This window comes from Garra rufa, chromosome 20 (assembly GCF_049309525.1).
Source record: "Garra rufa chromosome 20, GarRuf1.0, whole genome shotgun sequence".
Lineage (NCBI taxonomy): Eukaryota > Metazoa > Chordata > Actinopteri > Cypriniformes > Cyprinidae > Garra > Garra rufa.
Window position 1 is genome coordinate 25990523 of NC_133380.1, and position 16652 is coordinate 26007174.

Here is a 16652-nt window from a genome sequence, read left to right on the forward strand (position 1 = left end):
GACTTTTTGATGTTATTTGTGCCCTGTCGTTTGGGGATGGGGCCTGGGGGGGAGGGATTTGAGGTTATTCAGTGTTTAATTTGTGGTATGGTTCTGTTAAATTTTGGTGTCTTTTATGTGTCAGATTCACTTCTGTTGGTTCATCAGCATTTTAACATTTTGCTTTTGTTTTTTACATGCAAGGTATTGTCAAGCTAGTAACTTGGAATGTGAAGGGTATTGGCCATGTTATAAAGAGAAAGAAAATCTTGACATTTCTCAAAAAAGAACATGTTTCTATTGCTCTATTGCAGGAAACTCACCTATTGGACGCTGAGCATTGTAAACTGAAAAGAGACTGGGTGGGCCAGGTATACTATTCTTCCTTTACGTCGAATAGCAGGGGTGTAGCAATTTTAATTCACAAGGACATTTCATTCAGTTTGGAACATGTAGAGTCTGACTCTGAAGGGAGATTTGTACTAGTCTCAGGTTATATTTTTGGAGTGCATCTCACTATTGGAAATGTTTACGCCCCAAACACGGACTGCCCCAGTTTTATATCTCAGACAGTCTTGCAGTTTAACCAATTTTGTAGAAACCTGGGGTTCCTAGGTGGTGACTTTAATTGTATTATGGATAATAATTGGGACAAATCCACTCCACAGACTTTGACAGGACACAAATCCTCATATACCTTACGGAGTATTTGTAAAGATTTAGGCCTAGTAGATGTTTGGAGGGAATTGCATCCAAAAGTCAGAAATTATACATTCTATTCTCACCCTCATAAATGCTATTCCAGGTTGGATTATATTTTCATACCATCTAATTGTATTTACCAAGTGAAATCTTGCCGTATTGGCCCTATCGTTTTATCCGATCATAGTCCTGTGTACTTAGACTTGGATGTTAATGTGTCTATTCCTAAATCTAATTACTGGAAGTTTAATGTTTCACATTTGAATAATAATGATTTTCGTATCTTCCTTAAGCAGAAAATAGCTCATTATTGGCAGGACAACCAGAATTACCCTGTTTCTTCAGCGACAAAATGGGATGCTGCTAAAGCCGTGTTACGGGGCCACATCATTTCCTATGCTTCTTTAGTAAGTAAAGCCAAGACCCAAAAGAGGAGAGAATTAGAGGCTTAAGTAACTCATCTAGAAAATCAGCATAAACAAATGCCAAATCAGACCAATTGGATTCAGCTAAACAGAGCAAGAGCTAAATTAAATTTAGACCATACTGAGCATATTAAGAAATTACTGTTTTTTAGCAAGCAAAAATATTACGAATTTGGAAATAAACCTAGCCGTTTGCTTGCATATCAGTTAAAAAAGGCACAACAAGATAGAGTTATAAAAGCAATTAGGACTCCAGAAGGCAGTGTATCCTTTGATTCACAGGTAATTAATGATACTTTTTCCAGTTTCTATAGGACTTTATATAAAGCTGAAGGTTGTGGTTTGCAAGAGGACTTATCAAACTATTTGAGTAAGATCTCCCTTCCTAGTGTCTCTGAGACAGACAGAACTTTTTTAAATGCTCCTTTCACCAAGGAGGAAATTTGGCTAGCTATCCAATCCATGCCCATAAACAAAGCTCCAGGCCCAGATGGGTTCCCTCTTGAATTTTATAAGCAATTTTGGCAGGACATCAGTCCAATATTAATGCCTGCAATTAATAATCTTTCAGATTTAAATGTAATGCCTGATTCTTGGGCATCTGCTGTTATCAGCCTCATTTTGAAAAAAGACAAAGACCCTTTGGACTGCTCTTCTTATCGCCCAATTAGTTTATTGAATGTAGATTATAAAATTGTTGCTAAAGCATTGGCCCGATGCCTTGAATCCATTCTTCCCTCTGTCGTTTCACCGGACCAGACTGGATTTGTAAAGTTTAGGTATGGCTCCGATAACATTCGTCGATTGCTAAATATTTTAGATTATATAAATGTGACTAAAGATCCCACTTTAATTGTTTCACTTGATGCTGAAAAAGCATTCGACAGGGTAGAATGGCCCTTTCTCTTTGCTATACTAGAGAAGTTAAATTTAGGTTTCACTTTTATTAATTTGATTAAATGTTTATACTCCCTGCCTATGGCGGCGGTTAATACGAATCGATTAATATCTAGTAAATTTCCTGTCGGTAGAGGCTGCCGCCAAGGCTGTCCACTCTCACCTCTCTTATTTTCTTTGGTCATTGAGCCCTTGGCTGCAGCGGTGAGGGCCAGTACAAACATACTGGGCATCAGAATTGGCTCAGAGGAGCATTGTATTTCCCTTTATGCAGATGATGTATTATTATATTTCAAATACCCTGAGACTTCTGTTGATGCAATTCTCTCCATTATTGGAGAATATAGTACATATTCAGGATATAAGATAAATTTAAATAAATCTCAGGCCTTATATTTGTATGCACCCCCTGAAGCCGCTGTTGGCTCTCCATTTCGTTTAGCTCCTTCTGGTTTCCAATATCTGGGAATAAATATAACACCTAACTTATGTGATTTATTTAAAGCTAATTATACCCCATTAACTTCTAAAATTAGTCAAGACTTATCAGACTGGTCAAATCTCCCCATCTCATTTATTGGTAAGATCAATGTAATAAGAATGAACATCTTACCTAGGTTGAATTTTTTATTTCAATGTCTGCCCTGCTATTTGACTACAGTTTTCTTTAAAAAGTTAAATTCCATCATATCAAAATTCATTTGGAATAAAAAAAAACCTAGACTCAAATTTTCTATTTTATTGAAACCCAGGGAATTAGGAGGGGCATTCGCTCCCTAACTTCCAGTTATATTTCTGGTCTGCCCAGATTAAAAATATGTTAAACTGGTTTCTTAATAGAATGGAGTCACGGTGGGTAGGGATTGAGTCTACGAGATGTTTTCCAAATTTGCTATGCACTTTACCATTTATTAACAATGTACATAAACTTAAATCAGTGTTCAGTACGTTTACAGTATCAAACACGCTCCTAGCATGGAAAGATGTTTTGAAATATTTGAATATTCCATATATCTTATCCTTAAAATCTCCTATTTCACTTAACCCTGACCTACCCCCTGCTATTCAGAACATTGGATTTCGCTCATGGAAACTGAGGGGAATCTTGGTGTTGGACCATTTATTTGACAATGGCAGTCTAAAATCATTTCAGTTGTTAAAACAGGAGTTTAATTTACCCAATAATGACTTTTACAAATTTTTGCAACTGCAGAATTTTCTGGAAGCGGTTCTAAAGGACGAACGAATACGTTTTGATCTTTGTGACGTAGAGAAACAATTGTTTTCTTCTTTTTCTCTCAAAGGGAAGATTTCTGTTTTTTATACTATGTTATCTAATGTTGGCACCTCCTCTTTTGACTCCCTGAAAGCGGTATGGGAGAAAGACTTTGATACTTCTTTCAGTGATGAAGAATGGTTGTCGATCTGTTCTGGTGTCTTTTTCAGAAGTGCTTCGATACCAAACCATGAGCAAAATTTTAAATTCATTTATAGGACTTATTTAACACCAGTCCGTCTCCACAAGATTTTTCCTTCCGTTTCCCAGTTGTGTTTCAAATGTAAATCTAATATTGGCACTGTGATGCATGTATTCTGGGACTGTGACATGATTAAGGCGTACTGGAAAGAAGTACATAAAATGGTTCAGAAGATCATCTGTAAAACTTTTGATTTATCCCCAAGTATTTACTTATTAAACTGTAAAACCGAATTACGCCTTAGTCATAATCTAGAACTTGTGTTACATCTCAGTACTTATCTGGCGAGAAAATGTATACTGTTGTTGTGGTCCACTCCTCATGTTCCCTCGATTAATATGTGGCTGAATCAAATTGCTACTTTCTTACCTCTGGAAAAACTAACCTGTGACTTGCGTCAGAGGTCTGATGATTTCTGGCGTATCTGGTGTCCGCTATGGGATTTTCTTGAGAATGTATATTGAGTGTTTTCTTTTAATTTTATTTTTTTACAAATCTTATTTATTTATTTTTATTAATATTATTATTTATTTATTTTATTTTTATTTTTTGTGTGTATGTGCTATTGCCCTTCACTGATTCTTTGAATATAAGCTGATGGATGGTTGTATATTCTGCTGTAAGACACCCATACCACTGTTTTGTTATTTCCAAATAATAAAAAAAAAAAAAATAATACATTTTAAATAACAAATGTAATTTTTACATTTTTAATTTAATATAAAATGATATATGTTTTTTATAATTTTGTGGCATAATGTCCAAAATGTTAGTGATACATATCAAAAGGGGGGGGCAGCACTACTTTGGCATAATCTTATTATTTTGACCAATAATGTGTATTTTTTATTGGAATTACATTATTTCACTGTCATTTTCTTTCATGAATCGATTTTTACACTAGGTACAAAAATATTACATAGCTATTACATAGCTATTAAGAAATAGTCAAAATTGCTTTTATAAACATGATTTTAATTTCTGAATTAACACATTTTAAATTAAAAATTAAAAGTACTTTTACATTTTTAATTAAATAATAAATAATACAATAAATAATACAATACTTTTTTATTATTAATTTTGTGGCATAATACTAGTGATACAAAAAAAATATTTAGAATAATTTTGTGGATAAAAATAATAATAATTTTGTGATAAAAATAAGAGGGGAAAAACCTAGTTTGGTGTAATTGTATTACTTTTTTTTTTTTAAATGTGTATTTTTTCATTAGAATTTTATTATTTTAATAATTTGCTTTCATTAAAATCAATTTTTACACTAGATACAAAAAATAGTTACATATCTATTAACAAATAGTCAACATCTGTCACGAATTGAGTCGTCCTGTCATTATAAACTCTTGCACTACACATCATGGACTTCATTCCCCACAAGCCACTGCACTAATCACTGCATTCACCTGCTCCTTGTTTCTCACTGCACTGATTACCGCTCACACCTGCACCTCATTTCTAGGACTGCATTTAAGCCACTCTCACACTCAGCTTCTTCGCGAAGTCTTGTATTGCCCCGGCTGCATTTCTGAGCGTTTCTTCCTGTGTTTGTTTTCCCGTGTTTGATTCCTGGACTCCCTCCCGTGTTTGATTCTCGCTGCCAGCCCCGACCCTTCTGCCTGTGTTTTGACTACGATTTCTGCCTGCCCCTGTGTGTTTGTTTGTTTGCCTTATTACTATTAAATGCTGCATATGGATCCGCTCGTCTCAGTCAGTCCTTGTGACAGAAGACTTCGCCACTACAAGGATCCAGCAGCTAGTATGGTGTCATCCGGTTCCAGCACGAACCCCACTGTACAGATCAAGCGTCTCAAGCAGGGTGAGCGGTCTATTGAGGATTATGCTATGGACTTTGTGGAACTGGCTAAGCAGACTTCTATGGATGATGTATGCCTGATGATTTTTTTCTGTGGAGGACTCTTAGAGCCATTGGCTTCACTGATGCCCACGTTCGAACCTAGCTGGACTTTACAAACTTACGTGGACATTGCTCTGCAAATGAGTTGCTCTGCCTTTACTGTGGGAATCAAAGAAGACAACAATGTTCCCACAGTAAACACCCTTCCAGAGCCTGTTCACAAGAGGGCCGCTCTTCCTGAGTCAGTTCACAAGATGGCCGCCTTTCCAGAGTCTACACGCAAGATGGCCTCCCTTCTAGAGTCTGTTCACAAGATGGCCGCCCTTCCAGAGCCTGTTCGCAAGATGGCCGCCTTCCCAGAGTCTCCGCTGGTGCCGCCCAGCCTTCCAGAGCCTCCGCTGGTTCTGCCAGCCTTCCAGAGCCTCCGCTGGTTCAGCCCAGCCTTCCAGAGCCTCCGCTGGTTCCGCCCAGCCTTCCAGAGCCTCCGCTGGTTCCGCCCAGCCTTCCAGAGCCTCCGCTGGTTCCGCCCAGCCTTCCAGAGCCTCCGCTGGTTCAGCCCAGCCTTCCAGAGCCTCCGCTGGTTCAGCCCAGCCTTCCAGAGCCTCCGCTGGTTCCGCCCAGCCTTCCAGAGCCTCCGCTGGTTCCGTCCAGCCGTCCTGAGATTCCTGTCTGCCCGGTTCAGGCCACGGAGGCCATTTATGGACTGTATATTTTCTCCATTCGAGCTACGGAGGCCGTGTATGGACTGTTGAGTTTCCCACCCACCCTCCCTACTGCTCCAGTCCCACCACCTCTGTCTCCTGACAGTCCCTCTGCTCACCCTCAACCCACCTTCAGTGCAGAGGACTTGCCGTGGGACTGCCAGTCCCACCAGCTCCACCGGGCTCCATCGTCCCTCCGGCTCCACCCTGGTCAGTCGTCGCCCCACCTTCACCTCTGGACTCTACTCCTCCGGCTGCGCCTCGTCACTCCGTCCTACCGGCTCTGTGGACCTCCTCCCTCCCGCGGGCACAGCCTCGGTCCTCTGTCGCTCGGGCTCCGCCACGTACCTCCGGACCTCCATCTCTGCCTTGGTCGCCAGAGCCTTGGGTTCCGCCTTGGCCCTCCGGATCCTCAGTGTCACCCATGACCGTCGACTCTCCGGTTCCGCCTCGGGCTCCACCGGCTCCACCTCCGTCGGTCGGCCCCATGGAGGAGCCAACACTTCCTCCACCATGGCTTCTCCACATGGACCTGGCCCTCCAGGGGGGGGGGGGGGCTCTGTCACGAATTGAGACGTCCTGTCATCATAAACTCTTGCACTACACTTCATTCCCCACAAGCCACTGCACTAATCACTGCATTCACCATTTGCCTTATTACTATTAAATGCTGCATATGGATCCGCTCGTCTCAGTCAGTCCGTGTGACAACATCACTTTTTATTTTAATTTAAAAATAAATTATAAAATTTTACAATTTATATTAAAAATGAAATATATTTTTACATTTTTAATTTAATATTAAATAATAACCTTTTTTAATACACAGCAATTGTTGTAGGAAAAAAATTGGCACAATCTTAATAATTTAATCACAATCTTAATACACTTTTACACACTTTACACTTTACAACTTAATTAATCCCACAAGGGGCAATTGAAAAGGGGCAGTAACATCTGCACATTTGATAAAACACAATACATGCACACTACAAGAAAAGATACAAAGTTCACAACCCATCATGCTTGTCTTAATTCCATAAAAAATACCATTGTGGAATTCAACAAAAATAAATAAATAAATAAACAATAAACTCTGCTAAGACTTTAAATTATACAAACGAATAGCCTCTGGAATAAAACTAAATTTATATCTATTAGATGAGCATTTAATGCTCCTAAATCTTCTGCCAGAAGGCATTATTTCAAAGTACACCTTCAGGGGATGAGAATCATCTCCCATGATACTTTGGGTTTTCCTTAGCATTTGTTGCTCATAAAATTCTGCTAGACTCCGCAAAGGTACACCAATGATTTTTGAGCAAGTCCTAACTAGAGCCTGCAGACAATTTTTATTCTTTAAGGAAAGAGATGAATACTACTCCTCTAACCATCGCCTCTACAAAGGTTGAAAGTCCTGAGACTGAGAGCAGTGTGGAAATCCCAGCGAAGTATCTGGATTACGGGGACGTATTCAGCAAGCAAGCTGCCACCCAACTTCCTCCCCACCGGCCATGGGACTGTGCCATCGACCTGCTACCAGGTGCTCAATTACCTAAAGGACGCATCTACCCCTTGTCCAACCCAGAGCGCCAGGCGATGGAGGAGTACATCCAAGAAGCACTGAAACAGGGATTCATCCGTCAGTCCACCTCACCAGCTGCTTCAAGCTTCTTCTTCGTGGGTAAGAAGGATGGAGGTCTCCGTCCCTGTATTGATTATCGTCTGCTTAACTCACAGATAATTCAACAACCATACCCTCTTCCACTCGTTCCTGCCACCCTCGAGGAACTCCGTGGGGCTCACATCTTCTCTAAGCTGGACCTGCGGAGTGCATATAACCTCGTTCGTATTCGGGCGGGAGACGAGTGGAAAACAGCATTCATAACACCTGCTGGCCACTACGAATATCTGGTCATGCCGTATGGTTTGTCCATCAGTCCCTCAGTCTTCCAAACGTTTATGAATGAGGTGTTCCGGGAATTCTTACATAAGTTTGTAGTCGTCTATATTGACGATATTTTGATTTATTCCCGGAACCAGGCCGAACATCGCCAGCACGTCCGTCAGGTCCTCCAAGTTCTCCGTCAACATCAGTTGTACCTCAAGCTTGAGAAGTGTGAGTTCCACCAGACCAGCATTCAGTTCCTAGGTTACAACATCAGTCTCGAGGGTGTGCAGATGAACCAGGACAAGGTGCAGTCCATCCTGAAATGGCCCAAACCCAGTACTGTCAAGGAGCTTCAACGATTCCTGGGATTTTCAAACTTCTACCGCCGGTTCATCAAGAATTACAGCATCATCACTGCACCTCTGACCTCCCTCCTACGTGGTCGACCGAAACACCTGGTCTGGACCCACTCTGCCCACGAAGCATTTCAACAACTCCAGAAGATCTTCAACACTGCTCCTCTCCTACATCATCCCAACCCCAACCTGCCGTTTGTAGTCGAGGTAAACGCATCCACCATCGGCGTCGGAGCAGTGTTGTCCCAAGCAGCTGGTGATTCCACTCTCCTCCATCCCTGTGCCTACTACTCCAAGAAACTGTCTTCGGCGGAGCAGAATTACGATGTAGGAAATCGGGAGTTACTCGCCATCAAACTCGCCTTGGAGGAGTGGCCTCATTGGCTGGAAGGGGCTAACCATCCGTTCACAATCATCACTGACCATAAGAACCTCCAATACCTGCGAGAAGCCAAACGACTCAACCCCCGTCAAGTGTATATATGTATATGTCACAGCATACAAGGAGGCAGAGACGGAGGTAAGTATAAAATGTGAAAGGTAAGTTTATTAACAGGTTGGTAAGTATAATGAAGCAGGTATCGAGGTGAGTATGCTTATATATATATATATATATATATATATATATATATATATATATATATAATATATAATTATATAATATACATATAATTTTTTTTTTTTTTTTTTGTTAATACTTTTTTTTTATTAATTTTGTGGCATAACATCCAAAATATTAGTGATACAAAACCACAAAAATAATTGTTGGAAATTTTTTTTTTGGCACAATCTTAATAATTTTACCAGAAATTTGTATTTTTCATTGGAATTATATTATGTAACTGTCGTTTTTTTTTTATTAATCAATTTTTACAATAGGTACAAAAATATTTACATAGCTATTAACAAATAGTCAACATCGCTTTTTAAAAACATGATTTTAATTTCTGAATTAAATTAAATTTTAAATAAAAAAATAAATGCATTTTTACATTTTCAAATTAATATTAAATACTATTTTTTTAATTAATACTTTTATTATTATTATTATCATTATTATTAATGTCATAACGTCCAAAATATTAGTGATACAAAAACACATTTAAATAATTGTTGGGGATAAAATATTTTGGCACTGAGCTCAGCTGAATGGCTGAGTAACGGGAGACCTCACGTGACCTGGTGCGTGATCTAACATGGCGGCGCCCGTCTGCTAGACTACAAACTACTTTTTTGTTTTCCTTTTCTTTTCTCTCGTGTTTTCTCCAATTTCTTTCATCGTACACATTTTTCATTACAAAACTGGACTATAACATTATACAATCTGGATCATCTCGAAGGATACATCGACGCACACTACAACACACTCTGCGGCACCATGAACAAGGATAAATCAGAACACAACAAAAAAAGTAAAGGTAACCTCACCCCAATCACCAAAAGACCCCGTCCCGATTCACCTTCCAGTCCGAGTTTATCACCATCTACATCACCAAAACTGTCATGCTGCACGGAGGTAAGCGACATTCTAATCTCAATTGAAAATAAACTTTCCGGACTTGATACCAGGATCGCACTGATTGAAGTAATACACAAGGAACTCCAGGAACTACGACACAGTTTAGAATTTAGCCAAGAACAAATCGACACTCTCACTAAAAAAAATAATTTTTTAAAGGACTCAGTTCACGCACTTACCGCTCAACTCACGTCCGTTGCCACAGAAAACAAAACCATGAAAGAAAACATTTTGGACTTACAAACGCGCAGCATGAGGGACAATTTAGTTTTCACCGGCATCCCAGAACAATCTCCAGACGACCCCGAAAAATCAGTCAAGGACTTTATGATACAACAACTGAAACTACCATCCGAAACTGTACAGACCATCACTTTTCACCGTGTTCACCGCATCAGATCTCAAAACAACAACAACCGCCCACAACCGATCATCGCAAAATTTGAACACTATAAACACAAAGAACTGGTTCAGAAGCAAGGCAGGCAGCTTAAAGGCACAAACTATGGTCTCAACGAACAATACCCAAAGGACATTCTCACACGTCGAAAACAACTTTTCCAAATCCGAAGACAGAAAATAAATGAAGGAAAAAGGGCAATCATTACAGTGGACAAATTATACATAGACGGACAACTATATCGTGATAAGGACATTACCCCCTGGCTTTTTTGAACATTCCATTCCCATTCCTAAAATCAATAACTGCTTCAATGCTCTCTCTCTCTCTCTCTCTCTCTCTCTCTCTCTCTCTCTCTCTCTCTCTCTCTCTAACCTATAAGATGTGTTTTTGTCTATGCACCTAGGTCTCGTGTACCCCCCCCCCCCCATGTTCCGCCAGATGTTTGCATTTAATGTTTTTGTTTTTTGTTTTGTTTTTTGTTTTTGTTTTTTTTTGGTGTCATTTGTGCTATTGGTTTGTTTGTTCGTTTATCAATGTCCAATCTGTCGATTATTTTTGTCAGTCTGCCAACAACATTGCATCATTACATACATTCACACATACATTGCTACTCCCTTTCGAAATTACACACTCATACATACACAATACTAACAGGCTCACACATTCATTTACATCTGTTTATTTTTTTTATTTTTTCTAAAATATGTCATCTATCACTTTTGTAACCTGGAACGTTCGTGGACTTGGCTCTCAGACAAAGAGGATCAAAGTTCTTAACCATTTAAATAAACTACAAGCTGACATATGTCTATTACAAGAAACACATCTATCAGAATCTGATCACAACAAAATTAAATCACCAAAGTTCAATCAATTATTCTCGGCTCACTACAACACAAAACAGAGAGGAGTATGTATTTTAATAAGTAAAAAAATGTAATTTGTCCATAACTCCACCATTACAGACCCCGATGGACGTTTTGTCATTATAAATATCTCAATTAATAATAACCCAGTTACAATTGGCAATATATACGGCCCAAACACAGATGACCCATCTTTCTTTCATAACTTTTTTTCCCTCATTTCAAATTTTTCTAATTGTCCAGTCATAATAGCAGGCGACTTTAATACAACTCTAGACTCAACAATAGATAAATTGAACAGCTCAGACAATAAACGTATTTGGAAATCTGCAGAGACCATAAAACAGTTCATGAGTGATTTTGGTCTTGGCGATAGTTGGCGTTTACAGCACCCGAACGTTAAAGAATACTCATTTTTCTCTACTGTCCATCACTCATATTCCCGCATTGACTTTTTCCTTACAAGTAATTCTATCATGTCAAAAATTTCTGAAACAAAGATTCATCCAATAGTCATTAGTGACCATGCCCCAGTAACATTAAAATGGAACATAATTAGCCCACATAAACCAATTACTAGATGGCGGTTTAACACATCCCTTCTGAAAGATCATGACTTTGACAGTTATTTTAAAAAAGAGTGGGCATGCTTTCTACAGATGAATGACTCCCCAGAATCATCTCCATCCCTTCTGTGGGAAGCAGGGAAAGCTGTATTAAGAGGAAACATCATTTCATTTTCTGTTTACAAAAAAAGGAAAGAGAAGGAGCAACAGGCAGAACTCGAACAAAAAATCAAAGAATTGGAAGACATCAACATAAATAACCCAACAGAAGAAACACAGGTTGCATTAAGAAAATACAAATTTAAACTGAATGAATTAATCAATAAACACACCCAATTTCTCATTCAGAGACTAAGACAAGAAAATTTTCATCATAGTAACAAATCTGGTAAATATTTGGCAAATCAAATCAAACAAAATAAAGAAAAAACAACAATACCAGTCATTACAGACACAGCAGGGAAGTCCACCAACTCACCAGAAGAAATAAATCAAATCTTTCAAAACTATTACAATAAATTATATTCTTCTGAAAAAGATCCAAGTCAGGACGACATCAATTCATTTCTTAACAATATCAACCTACCTCAACTTAGTAACCATCAAATAAACATTCTTCAAGCCCCATTAACAGAACATGAAATTTTTAATGCTCTTAATTTAATGCCGAACAATAAAGCACCAGGTCCAGATGGATTCCCTGCTGAGTTCTACAAACACTTCTGGTCCATCTTATCACCACTTTTTATCCGAATGATAAATGAATCAAAACAAAAATCTAAACTCCCAGATAACATGAATACAGCTACAATTTCACTCCTTCTCAAACCCAACAAAGACCCAACAGTTCCGTCAAGTTATCGTCCAATTTCACTAATTAATGTAGACATTAAAATCATCGCTAAAGCACTAGCTCATAGAATAGAAAAAGTCACACCATCCATAATCCATCCAGACCAAGCTGGTTTCATTAAAAACAGACTCGCATCAAACAACACACGCAGACTTTTTAACTTAATGTATTACTCATCAATTAAAAAAGCAAAAACCATCATAGTCTCCCTCGACGCAGAAAAAGCATTTGATAGAGTCAACTGGAAATTCCTGTTTTCCACATTAGAGAGGTTTGGTTTTGGGGAGTCATTCATCAACTGGATCAAAATTCTGTATACGTCACCTTCAGCCACTGTTATCACCAATGGACTAACATCACGTAGCTTCACACTGCACCGGGGGACTAGACAAGGATGCCCACTCTCCCCTTCACTATTCACCATCTTCATTGAACCACTAGCAGCAGCTATCCGTCAAAATAGTTACATTAAAGGAGTTCAAACATTAAATATACACCATAAAATAAGTCTTTATGCCGATGATATTTTATTATATTTACAAGACCCCCCCTCATCATTACAAGAAACGATTAAACTCATTGATTCATTCTCAAAAATTTCTGAATACTCAATCCTTTGGAGCAAATCTGCTATACTTCCATTACACTCTTCCTGCTTAGATGTGACATCCCAGACACCACCGATTCCTCTGTGCACCAATTATATCACATATCTAGGTATTAATGTTTCCCCCAGGCTGTCAGAGTTGTTTGGACTAAACTACACACCATTACTCAAAACAATAGAAGATGATCTTCATCGCTGGATGAATTTACCACTATCTATTATGGGCAGAATATCAGTAATTAAAATGACTATACTCCCGAAATTAAATTATTTATTCACAATGATTCCAACACAGCCCACCATTACCTGGTTTAAATCACTAGATTCAATAATTACCAAATTTTACTGGAAAAACAAGACCCCAAGAATCAAACTCACTACTTTACAGAAATCAAAAACACAAGGAGGACTGGAAGCACCACATTTTTATCATTACTTTTTGGCCAACCAGCTCCAATACATACATAAATGGATTCACCCTAACCCATCAGAAAACACATGGCTAGATGTTGAACAAACAATTTGTAAGGACATTAACACTTCAGAATTACCCTTCCTTAACCGGACAATCAAAAAACATTACTGTTTTAAAATGCCAACAATAGCTGCAACTCTGACAGCCTGGTGGAAATTTCACCAAATAACAAACTCCACGCTTGCACCATCTAAATTCACCCCGATTTGGAATAACCCAGATTTTATAGTTAACAAGAAGCCACTTAATTTACGCACATGGGCAGAAAAGGGCATAACACAACTTCAGCATATCTTTTTAAATAATAACCTGGCACCATTTTCCCACTTGGTCCAGAAATACGGTATTGGGAGTAATTGTTTCTTGGAATATTCACAAATCAAATCATCAATTCAATCAAAAATTGACATTCGTACAACTAATCTAGACCTTTCACCTCCAATCTCAGAACTAATTAATATATCTTCCTTAAAAAAACTACTCTCCAAATTATACAGGTTAATATCAAAATCAGACAACACATTGAGCCTACCAAACGCAAAATGGGAATCAGACTTATCTATTACTCCCGATGCCGCTTTCTGGACACAAATCTGCAAAAATATCTACTTCATGACAAAAAATGCCAACCTGCAACTTATACAGTATAAAGTACTTCATAGATTTCATCTAACTGGACGCAAACTATTCAAAATGGGTTTTACTTCAGAAATATGCACTCATTGTACACAAAACACTCCAGACACCTATTTTCACGCCATTTGGCATTGCACCTCAGTTAAAACATTTTGGGAAAACATAACTGGCTCACTATCAAATCTTCTGGGATGTCACGTCCCACTGTCTCCCTCCCTCTGTTTACTAGGCGACATATCACTAACCAACTTAAATAATACAAACACTCAGTTGCTCTTAGTGGCCCTAACTATCGCCAAGAAAACTATCCTCATGAACTGGAAATCAAGGAATACTATACATATTGCATCTTGGAATAACTTACTAATAGAGTACATGTCCATGGATAACCAGTTCACTTCAATCACAAAAAATACATCAGAATTACACTCCTCTTGGTTATCTCTTGTAAACTTCCAACAATCATGAACCCACTCACCACTTTTTGTCTGAAACCACCATCAAAATTACAACCCTCTTGGTTAAATCTCATAAACAAGCTGACCCTCTTTGTCTGAAGCCACCCTCAACCATACAACTTCATCAATATCTAGAAGAAAAGAAAAATAAATAAATAAATAATAATTGAGGGGGTAAAGAGGGTTAAGAGGAGGTAGCAACATTGTTGTAATATCACACCTAATTAAGTATTTAAGTTTATTTAAATTATTAACATTATACACTATTATTATCATTATTAATATAAGTATAATTTTTTTTTTCTCTTATTCAAGCTCGCTCTCTCTTTTCTTTAACTCTCTTCCTAACACCACATCTACCCCCCCCCCCCCCCCCTTTTTTTTATTTTGTAATTGTTTATTAATTTTTATTTATTTTTTTTCTCCTCTGTTTTCTCCTTTTCTGCCTCTGGGCCCCAGTTGGCTGTGACATCTGTGACCCTGTTCTATGTGGCTCGGATTGGCTGCAGGTGGGTGCATTGGGAGGCCGGGGTCCTTTTACCTTCAGATTACCCTGAGTTTATTGCCACTGATTAGCACTACATGTCTGGCTTTTTAATGCTTTATACATTAGTTGACATACACATACATATACATCATGAAGAAAAAAAAAAAAAAAAAAAAAAAATTACACATAGGGTAAGTGTGACTGCACAGGGATAGTCCCACGCTGCACGTCACACTTTTCTTTTAATGCATCTCACATTAGTTGAACATTCATCTATCACAAATAAAAAGGGTTAAATATTAAAAAATAAAAGTACAAACAAATAGGGTAAGCTGGACATGTGTGCGTGGTGGCCCGGGGGTGGGAGTTAGGGCCCTGTGCCTCCACGGCACCTCTACTAGATGGCCGTCCGGGTGACGTGAGCAGGGGATTAAGTGGGCAGCTGTGTAATAACTCAATAGTGTTTTTTTTTTTTTTTTTTTTTGTAATGTGTGTATATGTATGTATTAGGGGTGGAGCCGAACCCGAATACGGTATTCGGAAAGGCACAAATAGCGTGTTTTTAACGAATACTTGTTTCGAACAAATACCTTAATAAATATTTGTATTCGGGAACAAGAAAAACGTTCTATCAAAAAAGCTGCGTTTCCTCAGGAGACCGCAGTCACTGTATGCCCGCATGAGTGAGTGAGTGACATTCAGGAGTCGGGGGTGGGGGTAAAAGAGGTGACTGACACAGGCTGCTCCACACAGCAACAGAGAAGACTCGGCTGGGTGAAAAAAGACTTCACTGCGTCACTATTTTTGATGAATATATTTCTGTACCTTAACTGGGTTTATAACTTTGGGAAGCAGAGTTTGATCGGGAGATTATTCTATTAGGGGCCGTTCAAATGCGCGCTAAAGTTCGTCGTTATTTCAAATGTAGACGCGCGGTATGCGCGCTCATAATGAAAGCAACGCTCACACGGTGCTATGCGCTCGTTTTTTCCAGGCGCGTCCGCGCCGCATCGAGATAAATATTCTATAGTCTTGGATAAATACAAATAAACTTTTCAGAATGCCACATGCGCACGCAGGTCATGTGACAAGAACCAACAAATCAGCTTCACCCTTTTCCTTATACCATTGAAAAAACAGCCAATCATATCTGTACATGAATAACCATTTTTAAAGACATTTAATAGCAGAGCTAATGCAAGCGATTTTTAATGCTGGAAATCCATTTATGCTTTGCTGAAACTTCCGAGTCGTCATTGAGTGATCAGGTCATGGTTGCTTAGCAACGGCAGACGCCACGAGAAGTTCTTTCAGAAGAAGAACATTTTTATTTTTATTTTAATTCTGTTCTGCATCCTCCAACAAGGACAGGTGCTGGTGGGGTTCATAATGTTCATAATGGTATTTTATTAGTTGGTTTAACCATGGATGAGGTAATGGCTGTCATGTTTTTTTTTTTTTTTCAATGACGTTCCTT

At 38.7% G+C, this 16652-nt stretch overlaps 1 protein-coding gene across 1 annotated transcript in view; it reads right to left on the reverse strand.

Moving 5' to 3' along the window:
* The window catches only part of LOC141293487 (probable guanine nucleotide exchange factor MCF2L2), a 106226-nt gene that overhangs the window by 63455 nt on the left and 26119 nt on the right, over positions 1-16652 (reverse strand). The gene's annotated exons all lie outside the window — the stretch shown is intronic.